The sequence below is a fragment of the Dioscorea cayenensis genome, chromosome 15 (assembly GCF_009730915.1).
Source record: "Dioscorea cayenensis subsp. rotundata cultivar TDr96_F1 chromosome 15, TDr96_F1_v2_PseudoChromosome.rev07_lg8_w22 25.fasta, whole genome shotgun sequence".
NCBI classification, from domain to species: Eukaryota; Viridiplantae; Streptophyta; class Magnoliopsida; order Dioscoreales; family Dioscoreaceae; genus Dioscorea; species Dioscorea cayenensis.
This window is the reverse complement of record NC_052485.1, coordinates 19,528,577-19,553,641: the sequence shown is the minus strand read 5'-3', so window position 1 is coordinate 19,553,641 and position 25,065 is coordinate 19,528,577. Positions and strand designations below refer to the sequence as shown.

The window sequence follows — 25,065 nt, the reverse complement described above, 5'->3', positions numbered from 1 at the left end:
TGGCACACCATGACGGTTAGACAAAGCATGCTTGGAGAGGGTTGAGAGTGTGAGTCGAGAGGTAGCAAAGCGCCCCCTTTCCCTTCTGATGTGATTTATCCCACCTCTATATTCCAAGAGTTCTTTGCGGTCATAGTAGAGTGAATGGTTAAGGGACGAGCTCCGCTGGGGCTTAGTTGCGTAAGCAATAGTGTGAAGCGTTGAAGTGACTTTAGCACCTGCTGCTTAATTGTGACTAAGTATCTTTCTCCTGGACCAAATGGTTAGATCTACCCATAGGAATCCCTACAGAGTCTTGCAACTTTACATAGTGTGAGATGTTGAGATAGTTTGATTTCTCCATTGGGGTATAGTGTAGAGTTAGTCATTGTTGACCTTAGATTTGGGACCATGTATTCAAGGATGTCCACGACTCATTGAGCATTGATAAGTACTTGTGCGATAAGAATATGAAGCGTTCTTTCCTTATGATGAGCATTACTTTTGTCAGGTTTTAGCGCTAATACGTGTGTATTTATGTACTTTTATGCAGGTTGGGTTGTGAGGCCGATTATTTGTGAAAGAAGCAATTGTAGATCATTTTCCGCATTATTTAGAGGAGATCTTGAGAAGGCTCAAACACGGAGACATGAGTCAGGTTTAGAATGCTAGAATGAATGCCAACCTCCTTGTATTCTAGCGAAGGCAATGATTCGGAGGGGCACGAAGGCAGTTACATCCTAGTATTCCGGCTTGTGCATATTTCACAAGATCTCAACCAATGTGACCTTTTATTGAAGAACTTAGAAGATCTATGACGTGAACATGTGCCCGTTTACATTACCTCGATGAGAGCATGGATTCGGGAGTATTTTGGGCCGTTACTGTAGCAAGGTACTGTAGGAATCACTGTAGCAGGTACTTTTCACAGCCGGCCGAAGAAAGAGCAAAACAGAGGAGCCACATGGGCATGTGGAAATTCCACAAGCCCGTGCATTAATTCCACAGACCCATGTGGAATATCCACAGGGGCGTCTGGAATCCCGATTCCAGCCCTATTTAAGGCCGATTTCAGCCACGATTTCAACATTCTTTTCTCCATCTTTTACCCAACTTGAGAGAATGTTGCGGCTAGGGTTTTGAGAGATATTGGCTAGGGATTTGGATAGGTTCTACGGCTCCGACATCATCATCACGACTATCGAGAGGGTTTTTCCTATGGATTGTTATCTTTTACATTTGATTTCATTATCGTTTGTATTGTGCTCCATGGAGAGCTAAACCCCTAGTGGGTACTTGGGTATTTGTGAACCCTAGGATGTATTAGTTTCATTGAATCTTTTTTATTATGCTTTCAATTAATTGATGCTATTGTGAGTTCCAATCTTGAATGCTTGATTGTTTGAATATCCCCTTAGAGTGACGCTAAGGTTGAGAGTTCACATGGTAAACCTTGTGAGTGAGTGACACACCACGAGAGTTAGACAAATCTTGATTGGAGAGGGTTGAAAGGGTGTGTCGAGAGGTATAGGAGTGTCCCCTTTCCCCTTCAGTGTGATAAATTCTACCTCCGTTCCTCGAGTTCTTTGCAGCCATAATAGAGCTAATGAGTTAAGAGTTGACCCTCCGCTGTGGCTTAGTTATAAGTGCAACAGAGTGAAATGTTGAGGTGATTTTAGCATCTAGGGCTTAATTGTGGTTAGGGATCTTTCTTGTGGACCAAAAGGTTAGGTCTAAAATTAGGAATAGATTTATCACTTGGAATCCCCGGAGCTTAATGCAACCCTTCTTACGAGTGCGAGGTGGAGAGGTTGTTCAACCTCTCCTCCGGGACATGTAAAGGATTAGGCTTGGTAACCCTAGATTCAGGGCCATGCAGTAAAGGATATCCCTGACTCACCATTGAATTAGTTAGGAAGCATAATAGAGAGTTCTTGCACTTGAAATGATTTTTCTTGGCGGATCAATACCCTGGTATCCCATCTTTATCGATTACCTTACCTTCTCCTTTACTTTTGCTCTCTTTCGGGTTGCTTTACTTTTGAGAATTGAATCTTGTCACACATATCACTATAGTTAAGAAGCAAATTAAGTATTTTTATTCCCTTTTCCCTGTGGATACGATACCCCACTCCCCTGGGATTTATTACTTCGATAACTCCGTGCACTTACGAGGAGCACTGTCAGGTTTTTGGCGCCGTTACCGGGGAAAAGTCATTTAGAGATACTTTGCACTTTTGTTTTCTTAGCTATTGATTTATCCATTCTATTTCATATTTTCTTTTCTATCATCGTTCTAATTTGTTTTCTTTCCATTGTGCAGCTTCAGGTTGATGACCCGAGGGAACCCCTCAATATTGATTGAAGAAGATCCTGAGCTTGAAAGAACTCTTAGAAGAAAATGGAAACGACCTGTGCAAGACCAATCTAATCTAGCTAATTTGGAAGTTGAAGGGTTAGATAATATGGCAGAACAGAATAAGAAGCAGGGAATACTCTCTGATTATGCTAGACCCTCAGTTTTGGGCACACAATCGAGTATTGTGCGACCCCAAATTATAGCTCAGAATTTTGAGCTAAAGCCGGCATTCATCCACATGTTGAAGCAATCCTCACAGTTCAATGGTTTGGCTGATGAGGATCCAAACAGTCACATAGAGAACTTTCTCGAGGTGTGTGATATGCTCAAGATAAACGGGGTGACGGATGATGCCATCAAGTTGAGAGCCTTCCCATTTTCCCTAAAAGGGAGAGCAAAGCAGTGGCTACACTCATTACCTAGAGCCTCGATTACTAAGTGGGAGGAGATGGTAGAAGCTTTTCTAGCTTGTTATTTCCCTCCTGGAAAACCTGCAAAGCTTAGGAATGAGATCTCATCCTTTGTACAGTTAGAATTAGACTCTCTATTCGAGACATGGGAAAGGTTCAAGAAGCTCTTGAGAAAGTGCCCACAACACCGATTCCCGGAGTGGATGATTGTTCAGACTTTTTACAACGGGTTGAATCCGAGTATAAGACAACTCTTGGATGTAGTAGCAGGAGGTACCTTAGGTAGCAAGACTCCTGAGGAGGCCCGTCAACTTATTGAAGAAATGGGGTTAGAAAGCTACCAATGGAATGTTAGGGAGAAGAAAAAGGTGGCAGGTCTTCATGAGATAGATGCAGTAACTTCATTGGTGGTGCAAGTGGAAAATTTGAGTAAGAAGTTAGATCTTCTAACTTCAAACAGAGTGGCAGCCGTGAGTACTTGCACCGTGTGTGGTGAAGGACATGCTCCCTCTGATTGTCCGATCTCTATTGGTGATGCATCTTCGGTTGAGAACGTCGATTTTGTAGGCAATGGCATGAGGACTCAAGGAAACCCATATAGCAAGACCTACAATCCAGGTTGGAAGAATCATCCCAATTTCTCGTAGAGAAACCAAGGTCCACAAAAGGCCATGGGACCATCGGGTTTCCAACAACAAGCCCCGAACGTGGAAAACAGAGTTTCATGTTTGGAAACCCGAATGAATGTCTTGGAGAAGGCCTTGACTAGATTTGTGCAATCTCCAAACACAAGGTTTGAATTAGTTAAGGCTACACTTCGCAATCACACCGCCTCTTTGCATAACCTTGAAAATCAGGTGGGGTAGATTGCGAAATCTCTCTCGTAAAGGCCACATGGAAACTTGCCGAGCAATACCGAGACCAACCCTAGAGAGTATGTTATCGACACGAAGTGTGTACAACCGCAAGCACACGGGGTCGTCAAGTAAAAAACCACTTGCGCACACGCGAATGGGTCGTACTCCCAAGGGGCCTGATGAGCTACCCTACTCACTTCTTACCTGTTGTTTAGCTCACCGATTCCAAGATAAGAGAAAAGAAGAAAAGAAAGCAAAACGAAAAGCGAAATGAAATCTTAAGAAGTACGAAACAAGTAAAATATGGGAGATGCCCAAGGTTGGAAAACGGTCACGGATGCGGATTCCCAAGGGGGCTACTATAGTGAGTAGGAAATTGAGTAGTAAAGCACGTGGCTAGTTGGACCGAGAAAACCAAGACCTAGGTCAACCCGATGATCACGGCAACCGGTGCAAGTGTTGAGCACGGAATCTCTTCCGCCCAACTTCCCACACGGTTACAAGGAGAATGTCGATTTTCACAAGTTAGGGTGGAAACACGAGTAGTTTTCAACCCTAGGATTGGAGGGGTACAAATACCCGATGGTCATGGCATATTTATACAATGAACCCTTCCTAGTTTGGTGGAGTCTAGCACTAAGGCAATGGTCATGCTACAAAGTGCTACCAAGAATTTGATACCTCACTCAATCAAATATACCAGAACAAGAAAGAACACCAAACAAGGATCACAATAAGCCAAACATGCATAAACTACTCAAACAATCCAAAACATCATAAGTTCACCCCCTAGGTTCACCTACATCCGATGACCTAGGGGTTTAGTTGTTCATGTTCAACAAGAAAACCAAATAATCCATAGAAACAATTAAAGTAAACATGAGGAACACTCCCTCAAATGATGAAAGTCGAATAATGCAAGAATCCCCGGAGAAAGCCTTCCGAAGACGCCACTCGAAGGGGTGACTTCCCGTTGTCTTCAACCTCCAAGCAATGATGCCCTAGAAGTAGATCCTCCTCGTTCTTGCTCTCCCCGCCTAGAAAATGCTCGGATTTCCTCCCTTTTCGCCCTCCTAAAGCTTGGGTTCAAGTGATGTAGAAGTGTTCTCCAAACCCTAGCTGGCCTTTTTCCCCCAAAGAAGAAGAAGAATCAAGAAGAAGATGCCCAAAAAATTGCCTTTCAAGACCTTATAAGTGCTCTGATCCCGACTGGTAAACCGGTCAGTATACCGACCCCTCGGGAATTTCAGTTTTCTGCTGAGAAGCCCACGATGAGCTACTGATGAGCGCTACGATAATACCACTATAATCTTGTGCTACGAGTAATCCCCCGAAACGCCGTTTTGATGCTGAATTCATCCCCAATCGCGACGCTGAGCTACCAGGGTTTCTAAAGGGCCTGAAATGCAAAAATAATTCAATTTAGACCAAAAAGGCATCGATTCAACAAATAAATATAAAGAATAATACAGAACAAATACATGCAAAATATATACTTTTAGACATTTATCAAACATCCCCATACCTAAGCGTTTGCTTGTCCCCAAGCAAACAAACATGAAGAATTAAGGGAAATAAGATAAACGGCTAAAAATATGACCTCAAGCTCAAAAGTAAAGAACTCCACAAGCACAAATGGACAGAAATCAAGGAGTGAGCTGGTCAATGAATAATGAAGTGATATTAGCTTTGTCTCATCTAGAATGCCCCAATGAGTGTGTGCAACCTCCCACCTTGACCTCCACACCCTGGATTATCCTAGGATGCCCTTTCACCACACACATAATGAAGATGACATTAAAGTGCCAAAGACTTCTTCAATACTCAGGTAAAAGTCCTCTGGTTCCTCAACACGATTTTAACCCTTAAGTGATTATGTAACAGGTTCCAAGAGATCACAAGAGATGCTTTATTTTCTTCCCACACACTTATACACACTTTCTCTTTTTCTTGGGTCCGCCTAACACAGACTGCATAGAAAATAATCTTTCAAATGAATGCACGTGCTGGTTAGGCACAAGAGTCACCCACTTACTCAATTACAGTCTACATAGACGCATTCATGCTTATAAACTTATAAAGCAGAGGAATACTGACATAGACCCTTTTTTTTTTAACCTCTCATGATCCATGACAAACAACCTGCTATAAACAAGTTCAGTGGAGGAACTCAGAAGCTTCTAAAAGTGCATTGAAGACCAAATTTAACAAATTAATGGCAATGTCATCATGATGGGTTGGTTAGAGCGTACAAGGTGAAAGTGATCGTGAACATGTATACATATGCACTAAAGATGAAACAGAGCTACATTCAAGCACATGCAATGTACAGCTCACACCTATCATTCTACCAAGCCAGGAAGTCCCTAACTAAACAATCATAGCCATCATAGGTAGTAAGCATGCAAAAGGATAAAGTACTCCAAGTAAGAAAAACATCCCCACACCTAAAGTCGTACATTGCCCTCAATGGACCTAAGTCAACAGAGAAAAATGGGGAATGAAAAAAAATAAGCACAGAAATGGAGTAAAGAAACTTCCCTGATTCCCTGGTGTGATTCCAAATTGCTCCACATGGATCAGGGGCATTGATAAGTGCTTGAGTGAACATGTTTTTATGCATGTTTTACATACATTAAGCATCATATTTTATACGGTTTATGTCTCATTTCGTGTATTGGGTGTTCTTTTATGCATATAGGTTGTGAAGGCATTGGGAATTCAAAAGGGAGCGAAGATAGGCTATCATGGCATAATATGGCAGCCATGTCTCCACATTCCTCCTCTTTGTAAAGATTTCAAGACCTTTCAAGAAGAATTGATGAAGGAAAAGCCGTATAGCGTACCATATGATCGTGTGCCCGATCGTGTGGCCTTAAGAGGAGAATGTTTATCATCGCATTTTGTGGAAATCACTATAGCAAAGTACCGTAGTAATTTTACTGTGCTACTTTACCGTGAAGTACTGTAGCAGAATTACTGTTCACACGCAACCCCGCGCGGAAGTTCCGCGCGCCCGCGTGGAAATTCCTGCAGCCCACGCGGGCGCGTGGAAAATCCACATGGGCGCGTGGGGGCACGTGACAGACGCGATGTGAGGCTATAAATACACCTTTTGGCCGATTCTAAAGGGATTTTTTGCGGAGCTTTGAGGAGAGACATTGAGAGAGAGGCGGCTAGAGTTTGAGGAGAAGGTCTTCGCCGATTGAGAGGGAGTTCTTCACCAACTTTGATAGGTTCCTTCGACATCATAGCATTTTGGGGAGCCATTGGTGACCTAGCTTCGGAGAGGAACCCTTCAAGACATAGAACTACCAATCAAGGCCAATCCACGCGAATTCGAGGGGGTTTTCTCTATGGGTTTTATTGCTTTTCATTGTATCCATTATTGTTTTGTAACTAGGCCCATGGAGGGCTAAACCCTAGTGGATATTTGGGCATGTGAACCCTAAGATTTATATTTTGGATTGATTCTCTTAATGCTTCTAGTTAATCCGAGTTGTCTTGAGTTTTAATCTTGTGATTTAATTGCTTGCTAGTGTTGTTAATCCTTGTGGTTGATTTACATTGCATGATTTAATACTTTGATGTGAGAGGTCTCCATTAGAGTTAGATTTCCAAGATTAAAGAGGGTTGAGAGGGTGAGCCTTGAGATGGAGGAGTGTCCCCTTTCCCCTTCGATTGAGTGTTTCCTATCTCCGTATTCCATATTCTCTTTGCAACCATATTTGGTGTGAGGCGTGAGATTGCTCGATTTCTTCGCCGGGACCTTGTAGGGGGTTAGGATCCTTCGCCGGGAATTAGGGTTGCATCTACATTTAGGAATCGGTTTCACTCTTAGGTTTCCTTATAGCATATTGCGGTCATATAGGGTGTGAAGTGTTGAGATTGGTCGATTTCTCCACCGGGACCTTGTAGGGGACTAGTGCCTTTTGCTTGGAGACAAGGATTGGTTATCGTTGGACTACCTCGACTCATTAGACTCGATTCTAGAGCATTTAGTGAATCTTGAGCTTCAAGGAAGATCTTAGGGGGATCATTGCCCGAATACCTCATCCTTAGTGATTGAGACTCTTCTACTTTATTTCTTGCATACTTGTTTGCTTTGCTTGCAATTAGTTCACTTCATTATATTCATTGATTCCGACTAGATAATTGAGAAGTGGTTATTACTAATACTTCCGTTCCCTGTGGATTCGACTACCCGACTCACCGGGTAATTATTACCTCGACACCAAGAGAATGAAAAAAATTCAAGATAATGCCAGTGATACAGTAAATTCGGAAAAAAATTCAATAACTTTGCTTGTAAAAGTAGCCAAAAATTCTACAAATCAAGGAAAAATTCTTGATAATCATTAATCATTCATTCAACAACAAAAATCCAAGAAACTTCACCCACAAAAGCATGAAAATCTCAAAGTTTTGAGTGAAAGAACAAACCTTCAACCAAGAGTAAGATGAGCAAATATAATGGTTGGATCCGGCCAAAAGCTTGCTCAAACTCCAATTTTATGTCACTAAAATGGAGAAGAGGGGGAGAAGAGCAAACTAGAGCAAAAAAATGAAGGAAAACGGTGGAGAAATGAGGGAGAAAAGGGTAGAAGAGTGGAGAAGATGAATGAATAGTGTGCTGCCCTAAGTCCTTAAGTATACCCTTCACTCGGGTGGTCTTGCCGACCATCCTTGCGGCCGCAAGGATGGTCCTCAAGACCCTTGGGATGAGTCTTGAGGGGCATCCTTGCGGGCGCAGGGATGGTCCTCAAGACTCACTGGATGAGTCCCGAGGTGCATCCTTGCGGCCGCAAGGATGGTCCTCGGGATTTTCCTGACGCACGTCGATTCTCCACGCGTTGCACACTTCATTTATGATTAAAGCCATGAAAAATAAAGCTGGAAACATCGACAAAACACTCAAAACATCATCAAGACTGCATCAAAAACAAGAATTACTTAAAGACCACATGACAAATAAGAGAATGTGAAGGCTACTAGCTAAGAAAAATGATGAAAACACATATACAACCAAACCACACTAAAAGTACAAGTTAAACACACAAACACAAATGAGAAAAATAATACGAGGAATGAAATGAACTTGGGTTGCCTCCCAAGAAGCGCTTGTTTAACGTCGTTAGCTTGACGTGCATTACCTCAAACAATCATGGTGGAACAAATGGATGGAAGTTACCTTGAGCCCTTGGAGTTATGTTGCCACTTGGAAAATAATGTTTCAACCTATAGCCATTGACTTTAAACACACCTTTTGTTGGGTGAAAAATTTCCACGGCACCATGAGGAAATACTTGTGATACCGTATATGGCCCATACCACCTCGACTTCAATTTTCCCGGGAAAAGCCTTAGTCGTGAATTGAAGAGAAGCACTTGATCTCTGACTTAGAAATGTTTAGCTTGTTTTATGTGTTGGTCATGGTATTCCTTTGTCTTCTCTTTGTAACGCACTGAGCTTTCATATGCCATGGCTCGCCATTCATCCAACTCATTTAACTGGAATTTTCTCTTGTGGCCGATTATATGAGGGTCAAAGTTTAATTGCTTTATAGCCCAATAAGCCTTGTGCTCTAGTTCGACGGGAAGTGACAAGCCTTCCCATAAACCAACCGATACGGTGTTGATCCAATAGGTGTCATAAATGCCGTTCTATATGCACAGAGTGCATCGTCAAGTTGATCTTCCCAATTCTTTCGGCGATGACTTACCGTTTTCTCTAAGATTCTCTTCCATTCCCTATTAGATACCTCAACATGACCATTTGTTTGGGGATGGTAAACAGTTGAGATTCTATGTGATACTCCATATCGCTTCAACACTTTTTCGAGTTGGGAGTTGCAAAAATGAGTGCCCCGGTCCCTAATGATTGTCCGTGGAGTGCCAAATTGTGAGAACAATTTCTTGAGGAATTTCACCACGACCCTCGCATCGCAAGATGGAAGTGCTTGCACCTCCACCCATTTGGAGACATAGTCCACTGCAACAAGGATGAATTTATTACCGTGAGAACTAGGAAACGGTCCCATGAAATCAATCCCCCAAACATCAAATATCTCACAAGCCTGATTCCACGATTGTGACATTTCATCTCTTTTTGAGATATTACCCGCTCTTTGGCACTTATCACAATGCTGCACCATCGTTTGAGCATCTTGAAAAATTGTGGGCCAGTAAAACCCTACATTAAGAACCTTCTTAGCTGTTCTACTTCCACTGTAATGCCCCCCAGTCGGGCCCAAATGATAATGCAGCAGAATATCCTGTCCTTTTTTCACCGAAACGCACCTCCTGACAATGTGATCAGCACAAATTCTAAAAAAATAAGGGTCTTCCCATATATAGTGCTTTAAATCGGCGAAGAATTTTTTCTTTTATTGATGAGTAAGCCCCTTGGGTAGGATCTTGGCTGCAAGATAATTGGCAATGTCAGCAAACCACGGAGTCTCATCCTCTCTCACTGATTGAGTGCTACATAGTTGTTCCACATGAAATGTGTCAATTATCCCTTCTCTTTTCAACTCCACATCATTGGGCCCTTCAAGGCGTGATAAATGATCAGCAGCCAAGTTTTCTGCCCCCTTTTTATCTCTTATCTCTAAATCAAACTCTTGTAGTAGAAGCACCCAATGGATCAACCGAGGTTTGGCCTCTGACTTACTCAGTAGGTATTTGAGTGCAGAGTGATCAGTGTAAACAATTACCTTGGATAGCACCAAGTATGACTTAAATTTATCAAAAGCAAAGACCACCGCTAGCAACTCTTTCTCCGTGGTACTGTAGTTTTCCTGAGCATCATTCAAAGTCTTGCTTGCATAATAAATAGGATGGAAGTGATTATCCCGTCTTTGCCCTAATACTGCACCCACTGCATAGTCACTTGCATCACACATCACCTTAAAGGGTAAACTCCAATCTGGAGAAACCACTATTGGTGCTTCAATAAGTTTCTTCTTCAAACAAAGGAAAGCCTTCATGCAATCATCATTGAACTCAAAACGAGCATCTTTTTCCAAGAGCTTTGTTAACAGTCGGGCAATTGTAGAAAAGGCTTTGATAAACCTTCTATAAAAGACTGCATATCCCAAGAAGCTTCAGATTGCCTTTACTGAGCTTGGGGGAGGCAATTTCTCAATGATGAAAATTTTTGCTCTGTCTACTTCAGTTCCTCTCCTTGAAATCTTATGACCGAGAACGATGCCCTCTTTGACCATAAAATGGCATTTCTCCCAACTGAAAACCAAATTAGTCTCCTCACATCTTTTTAAGACTCGCTCAATATTTTTAAGGCACAACTCAAATGAATCTCCAAAGACTGAGAAATCATCCATAAACACCTCCATAATATCTTCCACCATATTCTCGAAGATTGCAAGCATGCATCTCCGGAATGTAGCCGGTGCATTACAAAGCCCAAAGGGCATTCGACGATACACAAATGTCCCGTAGGGGCAAGTGAAAGTAGTCTTCTCTTGGTCTTCTGGGTGATAGGAATCTGAAAGTATCCCGAAAGTCCATCCAATAAACAGTAATACGAATATCCTGCAAGTCTGTTGAGCATCTGGTCAATGAATGGTAAAGGAAAATGATCCTTCCTTTTAGCATCATTGAGTTTCCTATAGTCAATGCAGACTCTCCAACCTGTGACAGTTCTCGTGGAGATAAGCTCATTTTTTTCATTAGTGATGACTGTGATCCCCCCTTTCTTTGGCACCACTTGCACTGGGCTCACCAATGCGCTATCAGAGATCGGCTAAATAATGGCCACATCAAGCAACTTTATGACTTCCTTTTTCATGACCTCCATCATGTTGGGGTTAAGCCTTCGTTGGGGAATTGCAGTGGGTTTATGATTATCCTCCATGAGTATTTTATGAGTACAAAAAGATGGGCTGATTCCTCTAATGTCACAGATCTTCCACGCAATAGCCTTTTTGTGCCTTCTCAGTATGCTCAAGAGCTGATCATTCTGTTCCCTTGTTAAATCTGAAGCGATGACAACAGGGAGTGTCGATTCTATCCCTAGGAAGGCATACTCTAAGTGCTCAGTGAGGGGTTTCAATTCTAAGTCTGGTGGTTGTTCAATTGATGACTTTACCCTTCCATAATTTTTAAAATCATGTTTCTCTATCTCCCCCATTTCTTCTAAATCACCATCACTTCTCGAACTAAATTCCTTCGCTTGAAACTCTGTTTCAATTGTATTCGAATCATCTCTCAGGGCGTAGTTCACCTCTTTTAGGCTTTCAAGTGTGGGTTGAATGACCTCCTCATTAATTGAACAAGTTAACTTGAGTGGTCCCTCCGGACCATTGTCTAGTTCTTCATGAATGCAATTGGGCTGACTACTAGATAAGAAAGTGTCTTCTATCCTCTTTCCCCATTCTGATTTAAGGTAGTCTTTGAAGACCAATTGAGATCCTCGATTTTGAACAATTTACGAAAGTGAGTCCTCATAAAAACTTTCCTTCCATTGATTGTAATTGAAGTCCATGTTATCCCCCTGAATTGGTTCATCTGAGAAGAAAGGGTGGGGATACTGCAGACAAGGAGTCGTATGATAGTTGTTAGTTATACACATGATTAAAGTAAAAAGTGTGAAAGAAAATTAAAAAGATGCAATAATTACAAAAGTTCAACAACCAAAAACACAAAAGGCAAACAAAACAAATGAGCAAAAACAAAAGAAAAAGAAAAGGCTAAATCAACAAGTGTAAAGCTTTCCAAATATTCCTCAGTGATTGGTCCCCGGCAACGGCGCCAAAAACTTGATCGACACGAAGTGTGTACACCCACAAGTGCATGGGGTCATCAAGTAATAAACCACTCGCGCACGCGCGAATGGGTCGTACTCCCAAGGGGCCTGAGGAGCTACCCTACTCACTTCTTACCTATTGTTTAGCTCAACGATTCAAAGATAAGAGAAAAGAAGAAAAGAAAGCAAAACGAAAAGTGAAATGAAATCTTAAGAAGTACGAAACAAGTAAAATACGGGAGATGCCCAAGGTTGGAAAACGGTCATGGATGCGGATTCCCAAGGGGGCTACTATAGTGAGTAGGAAATTGAGTAGTAAAGCACGTGGCTAGTTGGACCGAGAAAACCAAGACCTAGGTCAACCCGATGGTCACGGCAATTGACCCCTAACCCGATGCAAGTGTTGAGCGTGGAATCTCTTCCGCCCAGCTTCCCACACGGTTTCTAGGAGAATGTCGGTTTTCACAAGTTAGGGTGGAAACACGAGTAGTTTTCAACACTAGGATTGGAGGGGTACAAATACCCGATGGTCACGGCATATTTATACAATAAACCCTTCCTAGTTTGGTGGAGTCTAGCACTAAGGCAATGGTCATGCTACAAAGTTCTACCAAGAATTTGATACATCACTCAATCAAATATACCAAAACAAGCAAGAACACCAAACAAGGATCACAACAAGCCAAACATGCATAAACTACTCAAATAATCCAAAACATCACAAGTTCACCCCCTAGGTTCACCTACATCCGGTGACCTAGGGGTTTAGTTGTTCATGTTCAACAAGAAAACCAAATAATCCATACAAACAACTAAAGTAAACATGAGGAACACTCCCTCAAATGATGAAGGTCGAATGACGCAAGAATCCCAGGAGAAAGCCTTCCGAAGACTCTACCTCCAAGCAATGATGCCCTAGAAGTAGATCCTCCTCGTTCTTGCTCTCCCCACCGAGAAAATGCTCGGATTTCCTCCCTTTTTGCCCTCCTAAAGCTTGGGTTCAAGTGATGTAGAAGTGTTCTCCAAACCCTAGCTGGCCTTTTTCCCCCAAAGAAGAAGAAGAATCAAGAAGAAGATGCCCAAAAAAATACCTTTCAAGACCTTATAAGTGCCCAGATCCCGACCAATAAATGGGTCAGTATACCGGCCGTATACCGACCCCTCGGGAATTTCAGTTTTCTGTCGAGAAGCCCACGATGAGCTACAGTGACTACTATAGTGCAACTGCTACAGTAACCCACTACAGAACTGTGCTACAGTAATCCCGGCCCCTCGGAAACACCGTTTTGATGCCGAATTCATCCCCAATCGCGACACCGAGCTACCAGGGCTTCTAAAGGGCCTGAAATGCAAAAATACTACAATTTAGACCAAAAATGCATCGATTCAACAAATAAATATAAAGAATAATACAGAACAAATACATGCAAAATATATACTTTTAGACATTTATCAGTATGTGAAGGCGATCACTTTGAGAAGTGGTCGTGAGGTTGAAGGGTAGGCTTTCGGGTGAGAAGCCAAAAGAACACGCACCCGAGGTTATAGAGGTTAAAGAGGGAACAAGTACGGAGAAGGAGGTGGCACCCCCACCTTTCAAGCCAAGAATCCCTTATCCCTCTAGGTTGAAGAATGATCAAGCGGATGAATAGTACAAGAAGTTCCTGAGTTTGTTCAAGCAACTCCACATCAACATTCCATTTGTTGAGGCATTATCTCAAATGCCTAAGTATGCAAAATTCTTGAAGGACTTGTTAACTAACAAGAGGAAGTTGGAGGAGAGTGCTTTGGTGATTCTAGATGCATCTTGTTCGGTGGTCCTGTAAAAGGCCATGCCGAATAAGAAGGACCCTGTAAGCTTTATCATTCCACGGAACATTGGTAATTTGGGTGAAGAAATGGCATTGGCAGAATCAAGGGCCAGTATCAACATCATGCAATACACTTTCTTTCATAAGCTAGGCTTGGGAGAGCCTAGACCTACTCGGATGACTTTACAATTGGCGGATCGAATGGTGAGACTTCCGAGGGTTATCGTTGAAGACGTGCTTGTCAAGGTGGACAAGTACATTTTTCCTGTTGACTTTGTAGTACTGGACGTCGATGATGATGCGGATGTACCCTTGATACTTGGGAGACCATTTCTGTAGACTTCCAAAGCATTGATTGACATGAACGGTGGGGAGCTAACTTTGAGAGTCGGAGATAACAAGCTCACATACCGCCTTGCTAAAGCCATGCGGCATTCTCTTGATTTTGATAATACTTTGTATTTTCTAGAAACTACTGATAAGATTGTTGATGAATACATGCAGGAAATGTTCAATCCGGACCTGTATGAGGGTTTGTTCGACCAAGAGGAGGAAAATGAAGAAGTAATGATGCTTGCTTTGACTGAAGAAGTACCGTCTACCCCGGGGATCTTGAAGAAGATGCTCCGGAAGATGAAGAGGGCAAGGAACGTCACCGGAAACACTCCAAGACTTTTGGAGGTGTGCGCGAACCGAACATTGAACCATTTCCAGGTAGTCCCAAGCCTGACAATTCACCCTCTACTCTCAAGAGACTTTGGTCATCATGCTTTCAAGCCATGGGTAAGAGGGAAACTTTCATCTACAAACCCCCGTGAGGTAAAAGATGAGGTACGTCAAGCTTAGGGACATTAAACAAGCGCTTCTTGGGAGGCAACCCAAGTGTTTACTATTTTTCCTAGTTATAGTTTAGTTTTGCATGAATAACTTGTTAAAGTGTTGGTGTCTACATGTTTAGATGCTTGTGCTGTTTTCATTTTGGTGGATTTCTGTGTCATCGTGTTTTTTCTTGTGGATTTGGGGAAGATTTATTTGTTTGAGCGTGTTTCAATTGTTTTTCACTAGTAATTATTGCATAAAAGAACAGGCTCTGAATGTGTAAACATGTTTAGAAAATTTCTGCAGAGCCTGCAAAGTTTTTGAAGTCATCCAGAGAAAACACACAGGCGTGTGGAATTTTGACAAGCCCGTGGGATTGTATTATGAGCTCATCTAGAGAAGGCATAGGGGTGTGGACTCGCCCCTGTGAGCGACCTTGTAACCAACGCACGGGCGTGGGTATTTTCCACACGCCCATGCAGATTTCTGCAGACGATCACTTCTCCATCCCGAGAGCGCATAGGGGCGTGAACTGGCCCCTGTTAGTTGGGCCTGAGATTGTCCACGGGCATGCGAAACACTTAGTGATTTTCTCTCTGTTGGGCAGAGAGGGTATAGGGGCAGGAGGCTTCCCCAGTGGGTTGGGCGCACGGGCGTGGGTAATTTCCACACGCCCGTGCGAGTGTTTTCAGAGATCGCAAGTGCTTTCCCGAGAGTACACATGGGCGTGTGTCTGCCCCTATGGCTCTCCACTGTGGAGACACACGGGCATGTGGAATTTCCACACACCCGTGTTGATTTACAGGATTCCAAGGGGCGCGAGTCCTTTTTAAAGAAGACTTATTTCTCTTCATCTACATCCTTCGCACTTTATTCAGAATACTATAGCAATGATTTCCGACCTCGTACTGCCGATTTTGGATGATTTTTACTTGGTTTTCCAGCCTATTTCTATTCTCCTCATCTTAACTTGTCGGTAAGCCCCTATCATTGATTTTCTTTGCCAATTCTTGATTTTAATAGATGAACTTACTAAGAATGCTTCCCTTTTGCAATTAGAGTTTAAGAGCATGCTTAGAAAGAAGTTAGACAAGTTTTAGAAGTGTTTTGTTGGCTTTTTGAGGTACGGCCGTGCGGTTCTTCACGGCCTGCGGATCCACACGGGCGTGTGGAAATTCCCCACGACCATGTGGATTTCTACAGCATCATTTATCCAGCTTTCTTGATTGATTTCCTTTAAAAATTTGCAGGATACGGCACCTAGGTCAAAGAAGCAAGCAGAGAAACATCCGCGGGAGTCATCCTCTGAGTCTGAGGGTATGAGTTTCACTATTGTCGAGCATCAGGCTCGTTTCATGCGTCTGTCGAGACTTCGGTTTGGACAAACTCTGTATCTGGACAGTAGCATACTCCGAGAGTTACAACAGGGGAATGAGTTTGCTGAGGAGGTCGAGGACCTTGTGTCAGTAGGGGTGGAGTCAGTTATTGATGATCAAAGAGCCCGCCATTCATGAGCTCACACTCGAGGTGATGTCGTTATTTGAGTTTGATAGATCATATGAGAGATTCGACAGCATAGACGCCATCCATTTCAGAGCATTTAGGCATCACTCCTACATGAGCATCACACAGTTTTCAGTCTCGCTTGGGCTATATGAGGAGGCATTCACGGACACTGAGGAGTATTCTCAGCTTCTGACTGATTATCCTGGAGCTTTGACACCTCAGAGAGCCTACCGAGTGCTGTGTGGTCAGGGTTAGTACGAGCCGGGGGTGTCCAAGGCCACGTGCCTTTCCCGACCTAGCTACCAATATTTACAGGCCATTATGAGTAGGTCGGTGAATGGCCGTGGTGATAGCACAGTTGGTCTGAGCCGGTAGGTTCTTTTATATCTGTATTCGATGGTGCAGCATATACCGATTCATCTGGGGCACATCCTTGCAGAGTACATTCATCATCAGCGATATTATGTTAGATTGGGAGTGATCTTCTCAGGCCCCTACATCATGAGGCTAGTCATGGGCATGGGCCTCTTGGACGCGATCCGTGGGGCTGAGAGGACAAGTACCCCTGCTCCCCTGAGTCTGGAGACGATAAGATTAATGGGTATGATCCGCCGAGTATGGACGGGGGTATATGGCTTGGTTCTACCCACTCCATAGATGGCTTAGGGTGATGATGCAGAGGCTTCTCAGCCTACCCCCGAGCCTCAGCCGATGCCAATGGAGACTGATAAGTGCTTGTGCGATATGAATGCTAAGTGTTCTTTCCTTATGTTGAGCATTACTTTTCTTGGGTTTTTACACTAATATGTGTGTTTTTATGTTACTTTTATGCAGGTAGGGTTGTGAAACCAAATATGAAGGAAAGAAGCCAATGTGGATCACAATACACCGATTTTGGAGGAAATCTTGCTAAAGTTCAAACGCGAAGATATAAGTCGGGTGCGAGATGCTAGAGTGTGTGCCAACATCCCCGTATTTGAGTTTGCATAACCATTTGGACGGGCACAAGGGTAGTCACACTCAAGCACTCCGACTTATGCACATAAAACAAGATTTCCATCAACTTATCCGTTATTGAAGAAGCAAAGCGATCCACGGCATAAACATATGCCCGTTTATGTTACGTAGATGAAAAGTGGATTCGGGAGTATTTTTTGCAGAGTACTGTAGTATTTACTATTCATAGCCGGCCAAAAGTGACAGTTTCAGAGAATCTGCACGGGCATGTGGCAATTACCCATGCCCGTGTGGAAATTCAACAGGGGCGCCCACAAGGGCGTTTGGATTCCCGATTCCAGCTCTATTTAAAGCCGATTCAGCCCCGATTTCAGCATTCTTTTCTCCATCTTTTCCCCAACTTGAGAGAGGGTTTCAGCTAGGGTTTTGAGAGGTATTAGATAGGGTTTTGGAGAGGTTCTACAGCTCCGACATCGTCATTCCTTTGGAAGAAGGTTGGTAGGGGAGCTTCCGTCGAGGCGTATCCTATACCGGACAAGGGAATCCTTGGACGATGAGTAGAGGACTTTCCACATAACCATCGACATGACTATCGAGGGGGTTTCTCTATAGATTAATTGCTTTTACATTCTATTTCTTTGATTGTACTTAGCTCCATGGAGAGCTAAACCCCTAGTGGGTACTTGGGTAGTTGTGAACCCTAGGATGTATTTGTTTCATTGAATCTCTTTATTATGCCTTCAATTAATTGATGTTTGTTGTGAGTTCCAACCTTGAATGCTTGATTGTATGAACATTTATCCTAGAGTGACACTAGGGTTGAGAGTTCTTGTTGGTAACCTTGTGAGTGAGTGACACACCACGAGCATTAGACAATGCTAGGTTGGAGAGGGTTGAGAGGGTGAGTCGAGAGGTATAGGAGAGTCCCCTTTCCCCTCTGGCATGATAGATTCTACCTCCGTTCCTCGAGTTCTTTGCGGCCATAATAGAGTGAATGGTCTAAGGGATGACCCTCCGCTGGGGCTTAGTTGCGCGTGCAACGGAGTGAAGCATTGAGGTGATCTTAGTATCTAGGGCTTAATCGTGGTTAGGGACCTTCCACCTGGACCAAAGGGTTAGATCTATAAATAGGAAGAGATTTATCACTTGGAATCCCTAGAGCTCATTGCAACTCTATTCGAGTATGAGGTTTAGAGGTTATCTAATCTCTCCTCCGGGACATGTATAGAGTTAGGAATAGTTGACCTTAGATTTGGGACTATGTATTTAAGGATTTCCACGACTCACCATTGCATTGATTAAGAAGCATAATAGAGGGTTCTTGCACTTGAAACGATTGTCCTAGGCGGAGTATTATCTGAGTATCCCATCTTTATTGATTGCCTTATCTCCTCCTTTACTCGTGCTCTCTTACTTGTTGCTTTTACTTTTGAGAATTGAATCATTGTCACACTTATCACTACTGATCTTTCACATTGCTAAGAAGTGGATTAAGTGTTTTTCTTCCCTACTCCCTATGGATTCGATACCCGCTCATCTAGGATTACTACTTTGACAAACCCGTGCACTTGCGGGATATACGCAAGGGGATCTTGTCAGAGACTGACGCACCTCCGGCGACAGAGGACCCACCCCCGGTACATATGTTCTCACCATCTCAAGCCCATGATCATTTTGAGAGGCTCGAGAGTGCCGTCGGGGTGATACGGGTAGAGATCACTGAGGCACAAGCGGAGATAGCGGAGGTGCGCGCGACGCAGGCCGGAAAGTTCATGGAGTTCATGGCGCGTTTTGATGTTTTACAGCAGATCCTTCAGCGAGATACGACCACACCTTTTGTACTGTGACTGCGCACTGCCCAGACGCCCCCTACATCACTGTCATTGGATTCACCAGCACCTTCTGATCCAGCACCAGCAGTAGAGGAGCCAGAGCGTGGCGCCGACACTTAACTTGCTTTTATTTTACTTCTACTTGCATTTTATTTTGGACATGTTATCCTCAGAAAGGACTTTCCTTTTAAGCTTCTCTTCATTTTATTGTCTCGAGTTGTATTTCTTGCTCTACCTTATATAGACTCGAATTTTGTTTTTCTTTTATTGAGCTCTACTGAACCCCCTCATGTATGCGTGCAGATGGTCTTGTCATCATGGGACTTGAGAACTTGTCATAGACATTGCCAAGATGCTTTGGCATTTGGCCGTGTGGGCCTCACAACCCGTTGGAACATCACCCGCAAGGATTTAGCTCCATCAAATACAACACTAGGAGTCAGGGGAGTATTGTTTCGATTTCTTCTCCCACATTTGTTCTTGATTGATATAGATTATATGTGAGCATGCATGTGTACATTGAGGTGAATGTACAACTTAAGTGTGGGGGGAAGTTTCATAGTGCACATATCTTTTACGTTATTTTGATTGATATATATATATGCTCACATAGCTAATGACGGTTCACCTTAGTTGCAATGATGGTGTTTTTGAGTTTAAGAGAATTTTTAACATTGAATGTTCTCATGCTCTAGTTCTTGCTTGAATTTTTAGGAATTTTCACCCGAATAACACTTTTTGCACTTCTCACTCTTTAAACTCTTTTGGAAACTCAAATCTATGGTTAAAGGGACCAGTTTTAGTTTTGTTTCTTGTGTTGATTTAAAAAAAAATGGAAAAGAAAGAAAGAACAAAGTGTTTTTATCTTTTAATTTTGCTTGTTGGGTGGAAATAGCTACTACCCATGATGTATGAAGCTACTCTAATAAGTCAGATACTAGCTATGCCCTATTGAGAGAAAGAGTTATCTCATGGGATGTGTGAAAGCTACCACCCCAGTAGAAAGAGCTACCACCTCGAAAGTGTGAAAGCCACCTTAGCAGCCGCTTTGGAAAGGGCTACCTTAGAGGATGTGTGAAGCTACTACCCTTTATGAAATGTTTGGTACTCTTTGTAGATAAATAAGTCCCTTATACCTAGAACTTTGAGGAGTATACTTTGGGTTGAATTGTGTGAGTTCACACACTTACACGATTTCGGGTTTGTTGTCCTTTTTTATTCAAGTTTTTAGCTAGAGCATTGATTCTTTCGTATTTAGTGTTGAAATTTCCTTTCCTATTAGAATGCTTTCATTGAATGCTTTGGTTAACCTAAGGCACTTCCAATAGTCCCTTCATCTATGCATACAATGTTTTAAGTTTTGCTTGAGGATAAGCAAAAGCTTAAGTGTGGTGGAGTTTGATAAGTACTTGTGCGATAAGAATGCGAAGCATTCTTTCCTTATGATGAGCATTACTTTTGTCAGGTTTTAGGGCTAATACATGTGTATTTATGCACTGTTATGTAGGTTGGGTTGTGAGGCCGATTATTTGTGAAAGAAGCCATTGTAGATCATTTTACGCATTATTTAGAGGAGATCTTGAGAAGGCTCAAACACGGAGACATGAGTCAAGTTTAGAATGCTAGAATGTATGCCAACCTCCTTGTATTCCAGCTAAGGCAACGATTCATAGGGGTATGAAGGTAGTTACATCCTAGTATTCCGGCTTGTGCATATTTAACAAGATCTCCACCAACGTGACCGTTTATTGAAGAACTAAGAAAATCTACGACGTGAACGTGTGCCGGTTTACGTTACATCGATGAAAGTATGGATTCGGGAGTATTTTGGGCCATTACTTTAGCAAGGTACTGCAGGAATCACTGCAGCAAGTACTGTTCCACAGGCCCGTTTAATTCCACAGGCCAGTGCGTTAATTCCACAGGCCCGTGTGGAATCCCTATTCCAGCCCTATTTAAAGCCGATTTCAGCCCCGATTTCAACATTATTTTCTCCATCTTTTCCCCAACTTGAGAGAGGGATGCGGCTAGGGTTTTGAGAGGTATTGGCTAGGGATTTGGAGAGGTTCTACGGCTCCGACATCGTCATCTCTTTGGAATAAGGTTGGTAAGGGAGCCTCCATTGGATTGATTCGGCGAGGCGTATCTTATACCGGACAAGGGGATCTTGCGACGAGTAGAGGACTCTCCACAAGACCATCGCCACTACTATCGAGGGAGTTTTTCCTATGGATTGTTCTCTTTTACATTTGTTTTCATTATCATTTGTATTGTGCTCCATGGAGAGCTAAACCCCTAGTGGGTACTTGGGTATTTGTGAACCCTAGGATGTATTAGTTTCATTGAATCATTTTTATTATGCTTCCAATTAATTGATGCTATTGTGAGTTCCAGTCTTGAATGCTTGATTGTTTGCATATCCCCTTAGAGTGACACTAAGGTTGAGAGTTCACGTGGAAATCCTTGTGAGTGAGTGAGTCACACACCACGAGAGTTAGACAAAACTTGATTGGAGAGGGTTGAGAGGGTGAGTCGAGAGGTACTGGAGTGTCCCCATTCTCCTTCAGTATGATAAATTCTACCTCCATTCCTTGAGTTCTTTGCGGCCAAAATAGAGCGAATGAGCTAAGGGATGACCCTCCACTGGGGCTTAGTTGCAAGTACAACAGAGTGAAGTGTTGAGGTGATTTTAGCATCTAGGGCTTAATTGTGGTTATGGACCTTTCTTTTGGGCCAACGGGTTAGTTCTACAATTAGGAAGAGATTTATAACTTGGAATCCCTAGAGCTTAATGCAATCCTTCTTGCGAGTGCGAGGTTGAGAGGTTGTTCAACCTCTCCTCCGGGACATGTACAGGATTAGGCTTGGTAACCCTAGATTCAGGGCCATGCAGTAAAGGATATCCCTGACTCACCATTGCATTAGTTAGGAAGCATAATAGATAGTTCTTGCACTTGAAACGATTTTCCTAGGTGGATCAATACCCGGGTACCCCATCTTTATCGATTATCTTACCTTCTCCTTTACTTTTGCTCTCTTTCGGGTTGCTTTACTTTTGAGAATTGAATCTTGTCACACATATCACTATTCATCTTTCATATAGTTAGAAAGAAATTAAGTATTTTTATTCCCTTTTCCTTGCTGATACGATACCCCACTCATCTGGGATTTATTACTTTGACAACTCCGTGCACTTGCTGGGAGCACTATCAAGCATCAATTAGGAGACATAATAGTTGGTCTTGCACTTGAAACATTAGTCCTAGGGGGAGAATTGTCTGAGTACCCCACTTCTATTGATTGCCTTTCCTCTCACTTATTTGTGCCTCTCGTTCTTATTTCTTTTATTTCTATTTACATTACATTTCATCAACATAATTATTATTCATCTTCACTTGGTTACATAGCAATCTTAGTATTTTTATTCCCTACTCCCTGTGGATATGATACCCCACTCACCTATGATTTATTATTTCGACAAACCCATGCACTTGCGGGCAACACGCAAGGGGTGTTGTCATGTTTTTGGCACCGGTGCCGGGGACTAGGCATTTAGAGATACTTTGCACTTTGTTATCTTAGCCATTCATCATTCATTCTACTTCACATCTTCTTATTCTATCATCTTTCTGATTTGTTTTCTTTATTTTGGTACAACTCTAGGTTATGACCCGAGGGAACCTTTCGATATTAATTGAAGGTGATCTTGAACTTAAACTTACACTCAGAAGAAAGGGCAAAGAACAAGTGTAAGAACTATCGAATCTAGCTGAAGTGGAAGTTGAAGGGTCTGACAATATGGCAGAACAGAATAAACAACAGAGAACACTTTCTGATTACGCTAGACCGTCAGTATTGAGGACATAATCTAGCATTATGTGGCCCCTTATTATAGCTCTAAACTTTGAGATGAAGCCAACATTTATCCAAATGATGTAGCAGTCGGCGCAGTTCAATGGTTTGGCCGATGAGGATCCAAACAACCACATTAAAAACTTCTTGGATGTTTGTGACATGCTCAAGATTAACGATGTTACAGATAATGCTATAAGATTGATGGCTTTACCATTCTCTCTAAAATAAAGAGCAAAGCAGTGACTACATTGTTTACCACAACCATCCATCACGACATGGAATGAAATGGTCGAAGCTTTTCTTGCAAGGTACTTCCATTTGGGGAAATTGGTGAAGCTTCATAATGAAATATTATCATTTGTTCAGATGGAGCTTGAATCCTTGTTTAAGACATGGGAGCGATTCAAGGACCTCTTACGGAAGTGTCCACAGCATGTTTTCCCCGAATGATAATCATTCAGACTTTTTAAAACGGATTGAATCCAAGTACAAGACTACTTCTAGATGCCATCGTAGGAGGTACAATAGAGAACAAGCCCCTAAAGAAGCCAGAGAGTTGGTAGAGGAAATGGCCATGAATAGCTACCAATGGAATGCAAGGGAAAAGAAGAAAGTGGCCAAACTCCATGAAATTGATGTGGTTACATCCTGAGTAGCCCACGTAGAGCCATTGAGCAATAAATTGGATACATTGACTTCACCAAAGGTGGCCGCGATCACGAGTTGTGATGGTTGTGGCGGGTCACATATGCCATCTGATTGTCCTATTACAATTGCTACTTCATCCCCGACTGAACAAGGAGACTTTGTGGGAAATTCGAGAAGGGTACATGGCAATCATTATAGCAAGACCTACAACCAAGGATGGAGGAACCCCCCCAATTTCTCATGGAGTAACCAAGGGCAGCAAAAGGCTATAGTACCATTGGGTTTTCAACAACAACAAGCCTCAAATGGATAATAGAGTTTTAGGCTTGGAAACCCGGATGATCGACCTAGAGAAAGTCTTGACTAGATTTGTGCAATCATCGGATACACAGTTCCAATCGATCATGGCTACACTTCGCAACCTTACTGCTACATTGCACAATCTAGAAAATCAAGTGGGGCAAATCATGAAGTCTCTATCGGAGGAACTACAAAGAAGCTTGCTGAGTAATATCGAAACTAATCCAAGAGAACATGTGAAGGTGATCACTTTGAGAAGTGGTCATGAGGTTAAGGGTAGGCTTCTGATTGCTTCCCCGCAAATGTATGGGATCGCCAAGTAATACCCTGTGAGTGATACATGGGTCGTATTCCATGGGCCAAGGAAGTATTATTACTTACTCGTCATCTATTATCTAGCCTACAATTCTTAGTAAGAAGAATAAATGAAATAAAATAAAATAAGCTAAGCAAATTCTATGGCCGGGTAACTAGCACACGGATATAAACAAACAAGGGAGTATCAAACATCAGAAATGAGTGTTTGGATAAGGAATCCACCTAGGGTTGTTGTTAAGGCCCCAAACTAGGATGTTTAAAAGATGCATTGATGATAGTTAAGACTTAGAGAACTCGAGAGTAGATTAGCCCCAATCTCTCAGCGAGTAACCCTTGATCCCATATGAATGTCAATCGGAATCTCTTCCGGATCAACACACCTATGATCGCATTAAGTTCTAGGAGTTCTCCGATAGGAGTAAACCTACTTTTCTTCCGCTTAAACCTAGCAATGGAGGGCTACCAACACACGGTCTCCCAATGTATCAGCACAAGTATCCCCTTTCAATCTTTCCTAGATCTAGTAAGTGTGAGTAGGTCACATCTACGCATACAACTCATAATAGAATCTCAGATTTCTCCATAAATGTAATTCTAAGCATCAAGGCACAAAAGATTGAATCTCAAACAACCATTAAATTAAATAAA

General features: G+C 42.5%; 2 non-coding genes across 2 annotated transcripts; both read right to left on the bottom strand.

The window, feature by feature from the left end:
* Nucleotides 1–2,834: 2,834 nt before the first annotated feature.
* On the bottom strand, nucleotides 2,835–2,941 carry LOC120278294. The gene has a single exon (XR_005541631.1). It is a non-coding gene; the product is annotated as a small nucleolar RNA R71 (small nucleolar RNA).
* A 20,544-nt stretch (nucleotides 2,942–23,485) lies between these two features.
* LOC120278330 lies at nucleotides 23,486–23,591 on the bottom strand. The gene has a single exon (XR_005541666.1). It is a non-coding gene; the product is annotated as a small nucleolar RNA R71 (small nucleolar RNA).
* Between the last annotated feature and the right edge of the window lie 1,474 nt (nucleotides 23,592–25,065).